Below are 15,083 nucleotides of genomic sequence, written 5' to 3'. Positions count from 1 at the left end.
AATATACACAATGTAGAAATGTACTTAACAATTAAGAAGGACACATGCAACCTAATAGGGTCCATGTCAGCTTGGGATGTTGATCTTACAGTCAGATTTGCTTGACCATTGTGCCAAATCATTGCTGATTCAGTAGCAATTAGCAAATAGGTAAGATCAATTAGGGTCATGTGGTGATCTGTCACATATTAGTATTTAACGAACTCACTATATGACTCAGGAACTAACTGAAGAACCCAGTCAATAGATAACTTCCTTGGGAAGACGACACCCAACATCCTCATCTTATCAATATACAGTTTCATGTCCAAGACATGAGTACATACATGCCTTCCACCTTTGTGTTTACTATTCAATACGGATTGAGTGATCCTGAACTTTTCAAGTCTTCGAGCTTGTGGGTCAAGGAGAGTAATTGGAGTAGGTGTAGGAAGTGAAGTATGATTTTCACTTCCACTATCCAATCGTGGAACATCATCTTCGGAATGAAAGCTTGTTCTTGATGATTTGGGAACACCATAGTTGTCTGAGGCAGACATCTACAAGGGCGAAATTCAAGTTAGTTGATTTAAGTCCTTAATATATCACCCAAATGAAATATTAAGGCTAGGACCCAACATAATAATTTACAATTCTAAAGATGGATGCCGTAATCCAATTGTAAACTATTTGAAGGTTGGAAAATGACGATTTACCACTTTCCATCACGAAAAATGAAAAACAATTTTAGGTTTTAAGTGAATTGAAATTACTATATCCTTTGAGATTCATTGAAACATTCAATGGCATGTTTGAATCTCGATTGTGCCCTTTAAGTTTGTGACTAGGATGCCGATGATCACAAACAAGGTGTTAATAGCCATGCAAATTAGCTTGGTACACCTAATGTTACAATTACCTAATCAATGTGCCGGTTAACCACATACACTCCATTGATCTATGATTAACATCAAGCTACCTTTTATCACACACTATCAGTCCAGATTAGTGTGTCAGTTAACCACACACGCTCCACTAACGACTTAACAATGTGCAAAGTGCAATTTCATGGGTTAGCACCATATTCATATTTTCTTAAGTAACTAAGATTGGGAATTTATAAGTGTTTATTTACTTTATATTTATCATTATACTTTTAATGAAGGGAGAATTAGTGTCCTATCCTACCCGTTCGGCTAATGACCCTCCACTAGTCAAAGAAGCGGTGGGTGAGAGTGGACACCCATTAAACTGCCATTTTATAGGCAGTAATCTTATACCCCCCTTATAAACCGACTTCGTGAATGAGTCCTACTAACGGTAAGACAGACTTTACGCTTATACATATATGTAAATATTAAGCCTATAATATTATAATAGTATAAAGGTTGAATTTTAAACTTTTAAAATTCTAGCGTTTGGAATTAAATGTGTCAAAAGAAGACTCTACATTTACAAATTCCAAAACTTGAGGGAAAGTTTTGAACTTTTCAAACACCTTTGGAATAACATATGAGTTTATATATATTCTTTAATGAAAAGACACTTGGAAATCCATAACTTGAGGACAAGTTATGGAATTCTTAAAAACATTAATAGAAAAAACTCTTCAAGACCATAACCTATGAGTTTAATGAACTCTTTTAAAAGAAAAACTTTTCATTTTCTATAACTTGAGGACAAGTTATGGAATACATTAAAGGCCATAAAGATCATCAAATAAACTAACAAGCATGTCAAATAATGTCCACGATCTATATTAAACTCATATGAACAGGATAACTCATATCAAACAAATTTCATGTAATTGGCATAATGATATAAACTAATATCAAGCATGAAACTTTGACAATTATCTTATAAATTGGATAAGAATGATCATTACCACATCAATAACAAGTTTATAAGTTGAAAAATAGCTTAGGGTAATGATCCTAGTCTAATTCTGAGCATTCTAACACTCCTATGGTGTACATGAAACTGTAGATTTTTTAGATCTATGTTTTTTCTATTATACGTGCATACATTCAATATTCCAAAGCGTCATCCTAACTAGCATACAATGAAGCATAAACAACATGAAGTACAAGTTAGATGACATACCTTTTATTGTATTTGGAAGCCTTGAACCCTTAAGGGCTTAACACCAATAGTATGAATGCCTCAAATAGAATCACAACACATCTAGGACAAAGGATGACTTTACAGAGGCAGTCTTACACTCAAAATTGGCTATGGCTCTCCAAGAACACATGCATGGGCCAATTTCATGAGATAGGGGTTTCTGATATAGTGTGACAACATTAGGGTTACACCATTTAAACCCTAATGTGCATGACTTTCCATATTCTTCATGCTCCATGGGTTTAAATCTCCATGGATCATCCATGGGTCACCACATGTCAATACCTACATATTTAATTAATCTCTTTTGATCATAAAATTAATACCAAATTAATTCTTTATCAATACTAATTAAATAATATGATTTCATATTAATATATTAGAACTTATAATAAATTAATAAATCATAAACAACCTCTTCTCAAAAGTTCATCCTATCAAATTGTTCTGATGATATGCTACCCAGATGGACCATGCTACTCTCGTGTCAAGTACATACCATTTATTGTTATGCACTTAGACACTAATCCATCATTTTCAACTATTGAATAATTACTATTCACCCCTTGCACTTTTATCTAATTCCAAATAATCCTAAATTAATTCTAGATTAATTATGAACAATAATTAATTAATTCAAACTGATTTCTCATTAATTTGGTAACCATATAAATTAACAAATCAATTAATTAACAATTGATCTTATATTAATTTATTAATCATATAAAAAATTAATAAACCAATTGTCTACTAACAATTAATATATTAATCATATAACATGTTAACAAGTTATTTCCTCATATTTTCCAATTAGTTTATTAATCATACAAAAATCTAATAAATCATCCTCTCTCTACAAATGTCATTCTAATCAATTTGTAGTTATGATGGCAACCCAAAAAGGACTTTGCTTCGAGTCACAAGAATATACCAATTTAGTTACTGACTTAGACACTTTAATCCAACAATCTCCTACATGGATAAGTCTGTAACTACAATTTCAAGTATAGAGCTTGAACTAAACAACATAGAGTTATTTCCAAAGCCACTAACAAATCCTAATTCAAATCAAACGTTGGCCCTAAGATAAGTGATCACATATTCCTTCATTCGACAAGATATCGTATGAACAGAGTTATTGATTAAATGATCAACCTCACGTTCATTTACTTGTTCCCAATTTCCCGATTTGTGATTAGTTCAGACTACAAAATTGAATACATCAATTTATTCCGGTCTAGGGGCCTATTTTCATTGATCAATTTAGACTAAGGAAAAAGGAACAAATTACTTTGACTATATAGTCATACAATTTAAATGTAAAATCATACATGTAATAACCTTTTATAACATCCACCTATGAGATGGTTTTAAGCAAACCAATGCACAACTGATCTGTAAACTATGAACTAGGGATTAAAGTGGGTCCAAACTCAGATCGGATGGACCCAGACCCGAAAAACAGGAAACTGGTTAACAAGATTTTGTATATCAAAAACCGGAACGGTATATAGGAATCAGTTTTGGGTACGGTACCGGATAATGTGTGTCTAGAGCTGAAAACCCAAAATAAACAAAGTGGGTAGGTTGGAATTGGATAAAGTGGATTTAAAATTAGAAAACCCAAAAAAAAAAATGAAATTTTTTGGCAATTACTTACTACTTAGTGGGTTAAACTTTGAAAATTTCATATTGATATCCCGACTTCGAGGTCTGCAAGTCATTGAATACGAAAACATATTTGACAAAATTATAGTCTAAAACCATGTACATTTTGGGTTTTTATTCAAAAATTATTTTCAACAACATAAGATTTAGCAATGGAAGACTTTAAAATTAGAGTAAACATAAATCAATTTTACACCCACCAAGGACCTTCTTGCAAAGTTTGGAAAGAAAACAAGCACCAATGAGGAAGAAGTTTTTAACAACCTTTGTAGACTTTCAATCCTAAAGGGGAGGCTCGGAAGTTGATGGAGAATCTGGAACCTTTGAAACACCAACAAGTTGTCAACTTGATTTAAGATGCTAGTCTTGTAAGAAAACTCTTAACTCTTAAGCTTGAAGTTCATAACCAAAGTACGAACTTCAAGAGAGTATAAAAGCAAGTAATATCTTCAAGAGTATGAACAAAATTAAGAGAGTATGCATCCTCTCTTCAACTCACGATTTTGTGTCCAAAAGAAGAGCAAGAATGAAAGTCTCATGAAACTACTATTTATAGCATGAAGAAAAGGTCCATAAGTCCTTAACAATTTAGTAATTTAGACAAACATGTCTCCCATGCTTGTAAGACTAGGTATGCTTTCATTTCATTTTATTAAAAAATCATGAAAGCCATGCTTTTATTTAAAAAATCAAAAGGCACGTCTTCTTTTTGTAATACTTTAATCCCATACTTCTAAACTATGTTCCCTAGATTAAAATAAGCTACAAACCATACCTCTATTTCTTCTTCCTCAATTTCAAAATTAAAAAGTCAAAAGAGGACTGATATAAATTGTTGAGCATACTAGATCTTTCAATCTCCCACTTGCGTAAGATTCATATTAGACTGATATAGATTGTGGTGAACGTCTAGCCAAATTTCAATGCCCCCATAAGCATATGAATTTGTGCCATTTTATCAACGCCAAATTCCCAAAATGCGCCAAGCTACAATTAGCGTATATAAGGTATGTTTATCAGTTATCCCTTTGTCACATACATCATGTTAAACATGAGATACAGATCGCAATCAATCTCATATGGTGTTCAACTTTTGGTAAGGCACCTTAGATGTCTAACCCTCAACACATAAAAGGAAAAAATATGATCTTGACTACATAAGCCTCTTACATAGTTCATATCATACCTGAAAATGACTTTTATAACTGCCTGGTTAAGGACCAGCACTTGACTATATCTGTCATAACTAGAATTATTGGATAGGAAATTCTTTCTTCATGTACTCAACTCTTGTATAACTTGTAATCGAAGTTGATGTTATGTACTAATGCTCATTCCAAAAACAACTATTTGAACCAAAACTCACTCGTGAAGTTCAAAACCATATTCAATACATATCATATACTCAACTGTGGGTTTGAAAACCTAATGTCTCGATTCAAACTCGGAATGGACCAGGAATCGTTTTATTAGGCCTAACGGGCCAATAAACTCTCAAATTGGGTATTTCGGGCCAAGGAACTCCACTTGGACTCTAATAGGACCTATAGTCATTAAACCACAACATTTGGGCCATGATGGGCCTAAAATGTCTCACTTCAAATTTCCTGGGCCTTAATGGGCCATGAACAATCTACTTGAACTTAAATGGGCGGAAAACCCATTGTGTTCACCATTTTGGGTCGTAAACCCACTTCTTTATCATTATTAGGCAGTGAATTCTCATATGGGCCCAATGGGCCGAAAACTTTCATGTTGTGTTACAACCCGGATTCCCAAGTATTGTTCATTTATTTATTTTGATAATTTGTGAGGAGAACTCGGCGAGTTGGAGCCTAGACTCGCCGATTAAGATTGCGGATTTGGACGCAGGTTCGCGTCTGGACTCGGCGAGTCCAAGGAATGGACTCGGCGAGTCCGTACTGTTTAATGAAACCCTAATTTCCCCGTCCTAAGCCCTATTTAAAGGACCTTATGGCCCTTCATTGCGGCTACCTTGACCTTGAGAGCACCTAAACAGCTGAGAGTTCTTGTGAGTGAGATAAGAGGCCATTATCCACCAATTTTGTGTGTATTTGCAAGAAAGGAAGGGGAAAATCAAGCTAGGAGTGTTGGGGAGCTTGTATCTACTTCCATTTCGTCAAAGGACGCTTCTTGAGGTATCATTCAGAGCTTATTCTCGTGTTTTTGTTGTTATGGTCAAATCTAGGGTTTCTTCATGCCTTGTTCACACCGGATGTGCATTGATTACCGGGAGTTGAACAAGCTGACGGTCAAGAACTGTTACTCGTTGCCGAGGATCGAAGATTTGTTTGATCAGTTGCAGGGAGCATCTTGGTTCTCCAAGATCGACTTGAGGTATGGATATCATCTGGTGAGGGTGCGAGATGAGGACGTCCAGAAGACAACGTTGAGGACGCGTTATGGGCATTATGAGTTTGTGGTGATGCCTTTTGGGCTCACCAATGCCCCGGCAATGTTCATGGATCTCATGAACCGAGTGTGTAGGCCGATGCTGGATCGGTCGGTGATTGTATTTAATTATCAACGACATTCTGGTATATTCGAGATCTAGAGAGCAGCATTAGGAGCATTTGAGAGAGGTTCTCGGAGTTCTGAGATCGGAGAGGCTTTATGCCAAATTCTCCAAGTGTGATTTCTGGTTGCGGAAGGTCCAGTTTTTAGGACATCTCATTAACCAGGAAGGGATATTGGTCGATCTGGCTAAGGTTGAGGCGGTGATGAGTTGGGAGGTGCCGAGGTCACCCTCCGAGATCAGGAGTTTCGTGGGGTTGGCAGGGTATTATCAGAGGTTTATCAAGGATTTCTCGAAGATCGCAGTGCCACTCACCAGATTGACCCGGAATGGTGTTACTTTTTCATGGGGTCCCGAGCAGCAGGCCTCCTTTGAGACACTTCGCCAAAGGTTGTGTGAAGCCCCGGTGTTAGCCCTCCCGGAAGGGATGGAGGACTTTGTGGTGTACTGTGATGCATCGATTTTGGGGTTGGGAGCGGTGCTGATGCAGAGAGGGCATGTGATAGCATATGCATCGAGGCAGCTGAAGCCTCATGAGACGAGATATCCCACCCATGATCTAGAGTTGGGGGCAGTGGTGTTCGCCCTCAAGATTTGGCGTTACTACTTGTATGGGGTTCGGTGTATGATATACACAGACCATAAGAGTTTGAAGTATTTGATGGATCAGCCCAACCTGAATATGCGTCAGAGCAGGTGGTTGGATGTGGTCAAGGATTATGATTGTGAGATCTTGTACCACCCAGGCAAGGCTAATGTGGTAGCCGATGCATTGAGCCGCAGGGCGGAGAGCACCCCGCTGCGGGATGTTTGTTTGAGATTGACCGTGATAGCTCCAGTGTTGGACGCCATTCGTGGGGCACAGGCCGAGGCTGTGCAACCTGAGATGCAAAAGAGGGAACGGGTTGTTGGTTTGGTTTTAGAGTTCGTTACCGATGGTCGGGGGCTTATGACATTTCAGGGGCGTATCTGGGTACCGTTTGTGGGAGGAACACGTACCATTTTGATGGAGGAGGCGCATCGGTCGAAATTTTCGATCCATCCGGGGGCCACTAAGATGTATTTGGATCTGAGAAAGGAGTATTGATGGCCCTGTATGAAGAGGGATGTTGCATGGCTTGTTGAGAGGTGCTTGACCTGCCGTAGGGTTAAGGCCGAGCACCAGAGGCCACATGGGAAGTTGCAGCCATTGAAGGTTCCCGAATGGAAGTGGGAACAGATCGCTATGGATTTCATCACCAAATTGCCAAGGACTGCCAGAGGAGTTGATGCAATTTGGGTGATTGTGGACAGATTGACGAAGAGCGCTCACTTCCTTGCTATCAGCGAGAGTTCTTTAGCAGAGAAATTGGCGGAGGTGCATGTGAGGGAAGTGGTATCTCGGCATGGGGTGCCGATCTTGATTGTTTCAGACCGTGATGTGCGCTTCACTTCCAGATTTTGGAAGAAGTTTCATGAGGAGTTGGGTACTAGACTGCATTTTAGTACCGCATATCATCCCCAGACAGACGGTCAGAGTGAGCGGACGATTCAGACACTCGAGGGCATGCTCCGGGCATGTGTGTTGGATTTCGGGGGTAGCTGGGATGCATATTTGCCCTTGGCAGAGTTTTCCTACAACAACAGCCATCATTCGAGCATTGGAATGCCACCCTTTGAGCTGTTGTATGGGAGGAGGTATCGGACCCCCATTTGTTGGGGAGAGGTTGGACAGCTGGTGATGGGCAATACGGAGATCGTGCTTCAGACGTCAAAGCAGATCCAGCAGGTCAAACAGAGGTTGTTGACCGCTCAGAGCCGACAGAAGAGTTATGCAGACAGACGCCGGTCCGAGCTTGAGTTTCAGGTTGGCAACCTTGTGCTCCTGAAAGTCTCTCCTTGGAAAGGGGTGATTCGATTCAGGAAGAGGGGCAAGTTGGGGCCCCGATATATTAGCCCTTTCCGTGTGATCGCGAGGGTAGGCCGGGTAGCCTATCGTTTGGATTTGCCAGTAGAGTTGGGACAGATTAACGAGACTTTCCATGTGTCGCAACTGAGGAAGTGTATAGCCGACAAGTCGGCAGTGGTTCCATTAGAGGATATTCAGGTGGATGCGAGCCTGAATTATGCTGAGAGACCATTGGCCATCAGAGATCGGAAAATCAACGTTCTGAGGAACAAGGAGGTACCCCTGGTTTTGGTTCAGTGACAACATCGGAAAGGGTCCGAGATGACTTGGGAACCGGAGCGTGTGATGCGTGAGCAGCATCCAGAGTTATTTGCAGAGCGAGCCTTCGAGGGCGAAGTCTAGTTCTAGTGGGGGAGAATTGTAACAGCCCGGATTTTCATGTATTGTTCATTTATTTAATTTGATAATTTGTGAGGAGAACTCGGCGAGTTGGAGCCTAGACTCGCAGAGTAAGATCGCGGATTTGGACGCGGGTTTACGTCTGGACTCGGCGAGTCCGTGATGTTTAATGAAACCCTAATTTCCCGGTCCTAAGCCCTATTTAAAGGACCTTATGGCCCTTCATTGCGGCTACCTTGACCTTGAGAGCACCTAAATAGCAGAGAGTTCTTGTGAGTGAGATAAGAGGCCATTATTCACCAATTTTGTGTGTATTTGCAAGAAAGGAAGGGGAAAATCAAGCTAGGAGAGTTGGGGAGCTTGGATCTACTTCCATTTCGTCAAAGGATGCTTCTTGAGGTATCATTCAGAGCTTATTCTCGTGTTTTTGTTGTTATGGTCAAATCTAGGGTTTCTTCATGCCTTGTTTGCCTCGTATTTGGAGTGTGAGAGGTCCCATGGGGATATGGTACCTAGATCTGGACCTTAGTAGGTCCAGAGAGTCCCAAATGTCATGCTTTATGTCCTTCCTTTTGGGTTGGAGACTAGGGTTGCCATCTTAGAGGTCATTTCTTCAAAAGGAGCCTTGTAGGTGTTGCATGGTAGCCAAGATTGTGACTTTACGTGATGAATGAGCTTGGGAGGGCCAGATCTATGAGTTGATCGAGCGGATCTGACCTCAGAAGCGAGATTGAGTTGATGCATGGCATGGACTCGCCGAGTCCGAAGAACAGACTCGGCGCGTAGCATGAAGATTGTCCTAAACCACTCAGCGAGTGGTCTTGCCAAGTTAAGGGCCGACTCAGTTAGTCAGGGAGAGTTAAAGAGGGTTGACAGGTGGACTGAGTCGAGTTGGAACTCGCCGAGTTGTTCTTGAGACTCGACGAGTTGAGTCGTGGTGGCCCCGCAATTCATGCTAGGTGGGACTCGTCGAGTTGGGGGTGTACTCGACGTGTCAGGAGAGGATCCTAGAGAGTTAGTGAACACGTATAGACTCGCCGAGTCGGCCTAGTGCACTCGCCGAGTCCGGTCAAAGTTGACCGTTGACTGATTGACCAGAGTTGACCAGTGTTGACTTGATAGGGGTAGTCAACCTTAGTGGTAAACGTGTTAATTAGAGATATATGATGTTATAGGAGGATTATAGCTTGAAGGATCGAGCACGAGTGATTTCCAGGATTCGCGAGTTATCGAGATATACGAGGTGAGTCTTCTCACTATACTTTACCTTGAGTAGTTAATCAGAGTTATGTGACAGAGTATTTGTATGATATATGTATGTTATGTGTTGTCCTGCATCATTTCTATCTGACATATACTGTGCATGTTTATAGAGTTGGAACCGGAAGGTTCCCAGAGTTAGAACCAGTGGGTTCACAGAGTAGGGTCTACGGACCCACAGGGTTATAGCCTCGAGTGGCTAATATGTGTTATGTGTGGTATATTGGGGAACTCACTATGCTTTGTGCTTACAGTGTTAGTGTTGTTTGTTTCAGGTACTAGTGATGACCGTGGGAAGGCGCCAGCTTGATCTGTACACACGCATGGGATTTTTATGATATGTGATCTTGGGATTTTGTATGATATGGATTGGAGTTTTAAACTTGGTGTTTTATGAAAATTAAATGAAAATGTTTTATATTATGCGAAAAATTATTTTTTAAAATTCACGGTATTACATGTTGGGCCTTATATTTTCGGGTATGTTCAATTTAAACCCAACAATCAAAATTCTTTGCATTCCCTCACTCCTCCTCGGTTTTAATAAAAAAAATATTGATGAATTAGAACTTGACACCGCCTTATTACATGGAGGATATCCATGTTAATTACATTACAAACATCCAAGTTAAGCCTTAATCCTTCATGTAATAACCACACATCAAATCACTCCCTTCCTCCTATTCTTTCTATCTCTCGAGCACACTAACCATATCACCACCTTCATTTTACCATTGAAAACTCACTAGAAATCCTCTCTAGAACTCAAGAAATTATCCCATTTTCATCCCCAAATTCGTGAGTGTTAGTGTGGGAATCCAAGAATACTTCAACAAATTCATCCACTATTGGTAAGTTACTTCTCATTAAGATGATTAACTTCATTTTATGCTAATGCTTCACTCCATAACACTCTATTTAATAATCCATGCTCTTAGAACTTCCTAGAACTCGAAAATCTCTTCAAGGAAGCTTCATGTTGGGTCCAGAAGTGTTGTGTCTTTAGGCTCGGTCCTTAGCCTAGTTTTGTTATTCGGTTTGGGCATGTCCAACCGTGATTATTATATTAGGGTTTAGTATTTAAGGTGCATGCATGCATCCTTAGTAATTATCGCTTTCATTACTATTCTTGATATTGTACTACAAGCCCTAACTCGCCTCTATAGTGGTAGTTCTTAGTCGAGCTCTGCTGTGGCGTGACTACATTTGAATTATTAAGCATTACTTGATTTTGTATTGTGTTCATTGTGTTTGTTGTGTTTGTTTAATTAATTAAACTTCTTGAAGATCTAACCGATCTAAGAGTTTTTCAACTCATCAATTGGTATCAGAGCAGGAGACTATGTAATCCATACACATCTTCTGTTGAAGAAGATCTTAGGGTTTTCCGCTTCGATTGAGATTATTAGATCCGTCATCTGCTATTGATGTAGTCCTTTAAATATTCGATCTTACCCTAATGTTATTTACAACTCTGATCTTAAGCAGGTTTTTAAAGAAACATCGTCATGTCCATGGATGATTCTCAGTCAAACCCAATCAATATCTCCAACAGTATAGGATCGACAACAAGGATTCCTATATTGTATACTCAATACTATGAGGTCTGGATGCATCACTTCGAAGACTACGTGATTGGTTCAGAAGACAACGGATACTTGATCTGGGAGGCGATTACAGTAGGTCCATTCGCTTACTCAAGCACTTCAAGAATTGTTAAAACTCAAAAGGAGTACAATCAACTTGTTAATGATGTGTAGGACATACCCCAAGATGAGAAAGAAAAGTTTCATTGCAACATCAAATCTTTAAGGATGATTAGGTTTTCCTTACAATCAGACACGTTTCAGTTAGTAAGTTCATGCACAACAGCGAAGGAAATATGGGACAGGTTGAAGGAATTGTATTCTACGGACGAAGATCTTGAGCATTCAGTCCAAACATTATTGCTCTTAGTAAGATGATAAAGCATGGGATAGAAAGGAAAGTCATTAAACAAAAGGTCACATTCATGAATGGCCTTAGACCCGAATGGATGGCTGTGGTGTCTACTGTGAAGGAACGCGAACAATTCAAAGCTTATTCTTTGGCAAAACTAGTGGGGATATTAAAGTCACATGAGAGTGTTGTGACTAAAGAAACGATTGTGGTTTCTAGCATGGGGTCCTTGGCTCTAATCTCCATAGGAAAGAATGATTCCGAAGAAGAAGAAGATTTAGATCTTTTTGAATATGATCTAACAAGTGAAGATTTTGCTTTAATGGTGTCAAATCCCAAGAAGTTCATCAAAAGGAGGTTCCTAGAAAATAAGAACCGAAACTGGCAGGGAAGCTACAGTGCTGAGAAAGCAAAGGAGGAACCGAAGAGTGTTGCTCAGACCGAAGAACCAAAGAAGGAATCAAAACTTGGTGGTGACTCAGGCTTTAATTGTCACTCTTGTGGAGGCAAAAATCACTTTGCCAAAGATTGTATGCTGAGAAGGAAGTCAGAAAAGAATAACGATGATGATGAGCGAAGAAGACGATTAGAGGAAATCAAGAAAAAGAAAGATGGATCTAATAACGTTATGAATACTCTTATTGTGCAGGGAAATACAGCTGATGATGAATTCGGTGGAGTTGAAGTTTGGTCTACAGGTTCCGAAGATGAAGAAGTAAGGAAGCCTACTCATGGCAGGGCTTTGTTGGTGAAAGAAGAAAACATTGCTGGAAAGTGTCTGATGGTGACTTTTGAGGTGTCACAAATGAGAGGTTATACCACTGAGGGGGGACGATATGAAGCGAAAGAGCGAGAAGACAGGTGTTTTGCAGCGAAACCTATCAGTGAGCAGATCAACGAATGTGATGAGTTGATCAAGAAGGCACAATCTATTCTTGTTTCTTTACATATACCCATCACAAACTACGAAAAAGAACTTAATGGATTAAAATTTAAATTTTCTAGTATAAGTAGTAGTCTAACTCAAACTCGCGTCACAAATTCTAACCTAACTGATCAAATCAGCAGGATTTCGTCGAAGAGTGAGGAAAGGCGTATATGGATTGAGCAGAAGGAGAAGGAGTGAATTAGGTCTAAAAAAATTTATTTGCAAAGATATATAAAGCTTTTAAAACAACGAAACATTTTTTTAATTGCTAAACGACTATATTCCAACATTACTCAATTGCATCTTGATTGTGAAATATGGAAGAAGATCCATCGTATGATTTAACCCTTCCTTGATTTAAAGGAAGATGAAATTGATGTCGATGCATATAACTGTGAAAAAGTTGTTTCTTCTGATGATATTTCTCTCGCTTACATAATTGGTCTTGACAAAATAGTGTCCTTCATAAAATCAAAAGACCATAAGGACATGCTCAAAATTTTGTTGGATGAAAATGACAAGTTAAAAATCAATACCGAAACTATATAGAAATTTGACTCTTCGAATGCCAAGTTGAGTTCAGAAAATAAAATTGATATTGAAAACACTTCTGAATTCAATAAGGATAATGATATGAGTGTGATCTCTGTTGAAGATGAGGTGGATTGTTCTGAATTTATCAAGAGCGAACCCGAAACCAACAAAAAATTCATTTCTAAAAATTCTGTTGGTTTGCTCATTTATCCAAAGAGAAGACCAAAATCCTCAAGGAAAAGGTTGTTGTATATTAAAGGGTTCAAATGACTCCAAATCAAGTCTATACAGTTAGAGGAGTTACTCAGCAGCAGACAGCCGAACTAGTAGCATTAGTAGTAGAAGATAATGTTGATGGTTGTGATGAGTTTTTCTGGTCAGCACCGATAGATAACGCCGATGAAACAGAAGGTCTGTCTCAGAAAACATCATGGAGAGTGAAAGGTAGATATGTGGCAAAACCACTTAATGAACCTACACGATTTGATGTGCTAAGTACAAGCGGTACTAAAATTGCATCAGGCGAAGCGGTCAGGGTGTCAAGCGAAACCTCTTCGCTAAAGAGCGAAACTCATGCTCAATTACCGAAGCAAAAGGCCAACATCCACAAAACCCCAAAACAAGTGTTAGAAAGAAAGCATCAAGGAAATTTGAGATAGAAGAAGAATCTTACTGAAAGGAAGTAGTTTTGGCGATCTCAAAACCCTAATTACGTTCGCTATGAAAAGACTTCTGAGTCAAAAGAAGAAGCAAAAGCAAACTCAGCTTCCCACGTTCAACAGAATCAAGACAACCAAAAGAGGAGTCTCGGTTCTCAGAATCTAGACAACCGAAAGAGGGGTTTCGGTTCTCAAAATTAAGATAACTGGAAACAGAGCTTCGATCCACAAAGGCACAACAACCAAAAGAGACGTTTGGGTCGTCATACGAACGATAACCGGAAAAGAAGTTTCACACCTCAAGTTGTGAGAAACCGAAGGGATGATTTCAGTCCTAAATCAACCATTGAGAGGAACTGAAGGGAAGGCATTTTTGGCTCTCAACCAAGTAAGGGAAATGATCAAAAGCTTAATACTGCTCCCAAGACTCATCTTTCTTACTCTCACTCTCACTCACAGAATGATCAAAAGGGAAAAGAAAAGCTCTTTCCAGAAAACGATAAGAACACGTCGTTTGAAACCAAAGTAAAGAACCGAAAGATAGCTAACGTCAATTCGAAAACTGAAATTGAAGTGCTTAAATCTAATAAAATCAAAGTTTTCACCATAAAAAGAAAGGATGAAACAACCTTAATAAAAAGAACCTTTTTCATTGATGTTTCTCTGAAAATTTCCTTTTCTGTAAAAGGCTCACAAGGACCCAAGAAACTTTGGGTTCCTAAATCTGCTTAATTTTTGTAGGTTATACGTGACGAGAAGTTCGATGATGAATGGTATCTATACAGTGGTTGCTCACGTCACATGACAGGGAGAAGGGAAGAGCTGAGGGAATTTCGGTCCGTTCAAGATGGTGGAAGTGTCAACTATGGTAATAATTCTTTCGGCACAATAAAAGGTTATGGTATGATCACCAATGGTGATTTCTCGATACGAAAAGTGGCGTATGTTGAAGGTTTACAACACAACCTTATCAGTGTTTCCGAACTGGTGGTCGGTACCGGGTTAAAAGTTTCATTTGATGACGATGGCTCAGAGATTATTGAAAAGAAGACGAACAACATCGTGCTGAAATCGAAGCCAAAAAGTGAGATGTACCCTTTGAATCTCAATCCCATTCGAGGGAAACCAGCAATTTTCTTGGTAACGAAGGCTCATTCAGATGAAATATGG

The sequence above is a fragment of the Lactuca sativa genome, chromosome 4, assembly GCF_002870075.4.
Source record: "Lactuca sativa cultivar Salinas chromosome 4, Lsat_Salinas_v11, whole genome shotgun sequence".
NCBI lineage: Eukaryota > Viridiplantae > Streptophyta > Magnoliopsida > Asterales > Asteraceae > Lactuca > Lactuca sativa.
The sequence above is the reverse complement of the archived record's forward strand: the minus strand, read 5'-3'. Positions refer to the sequence as shown.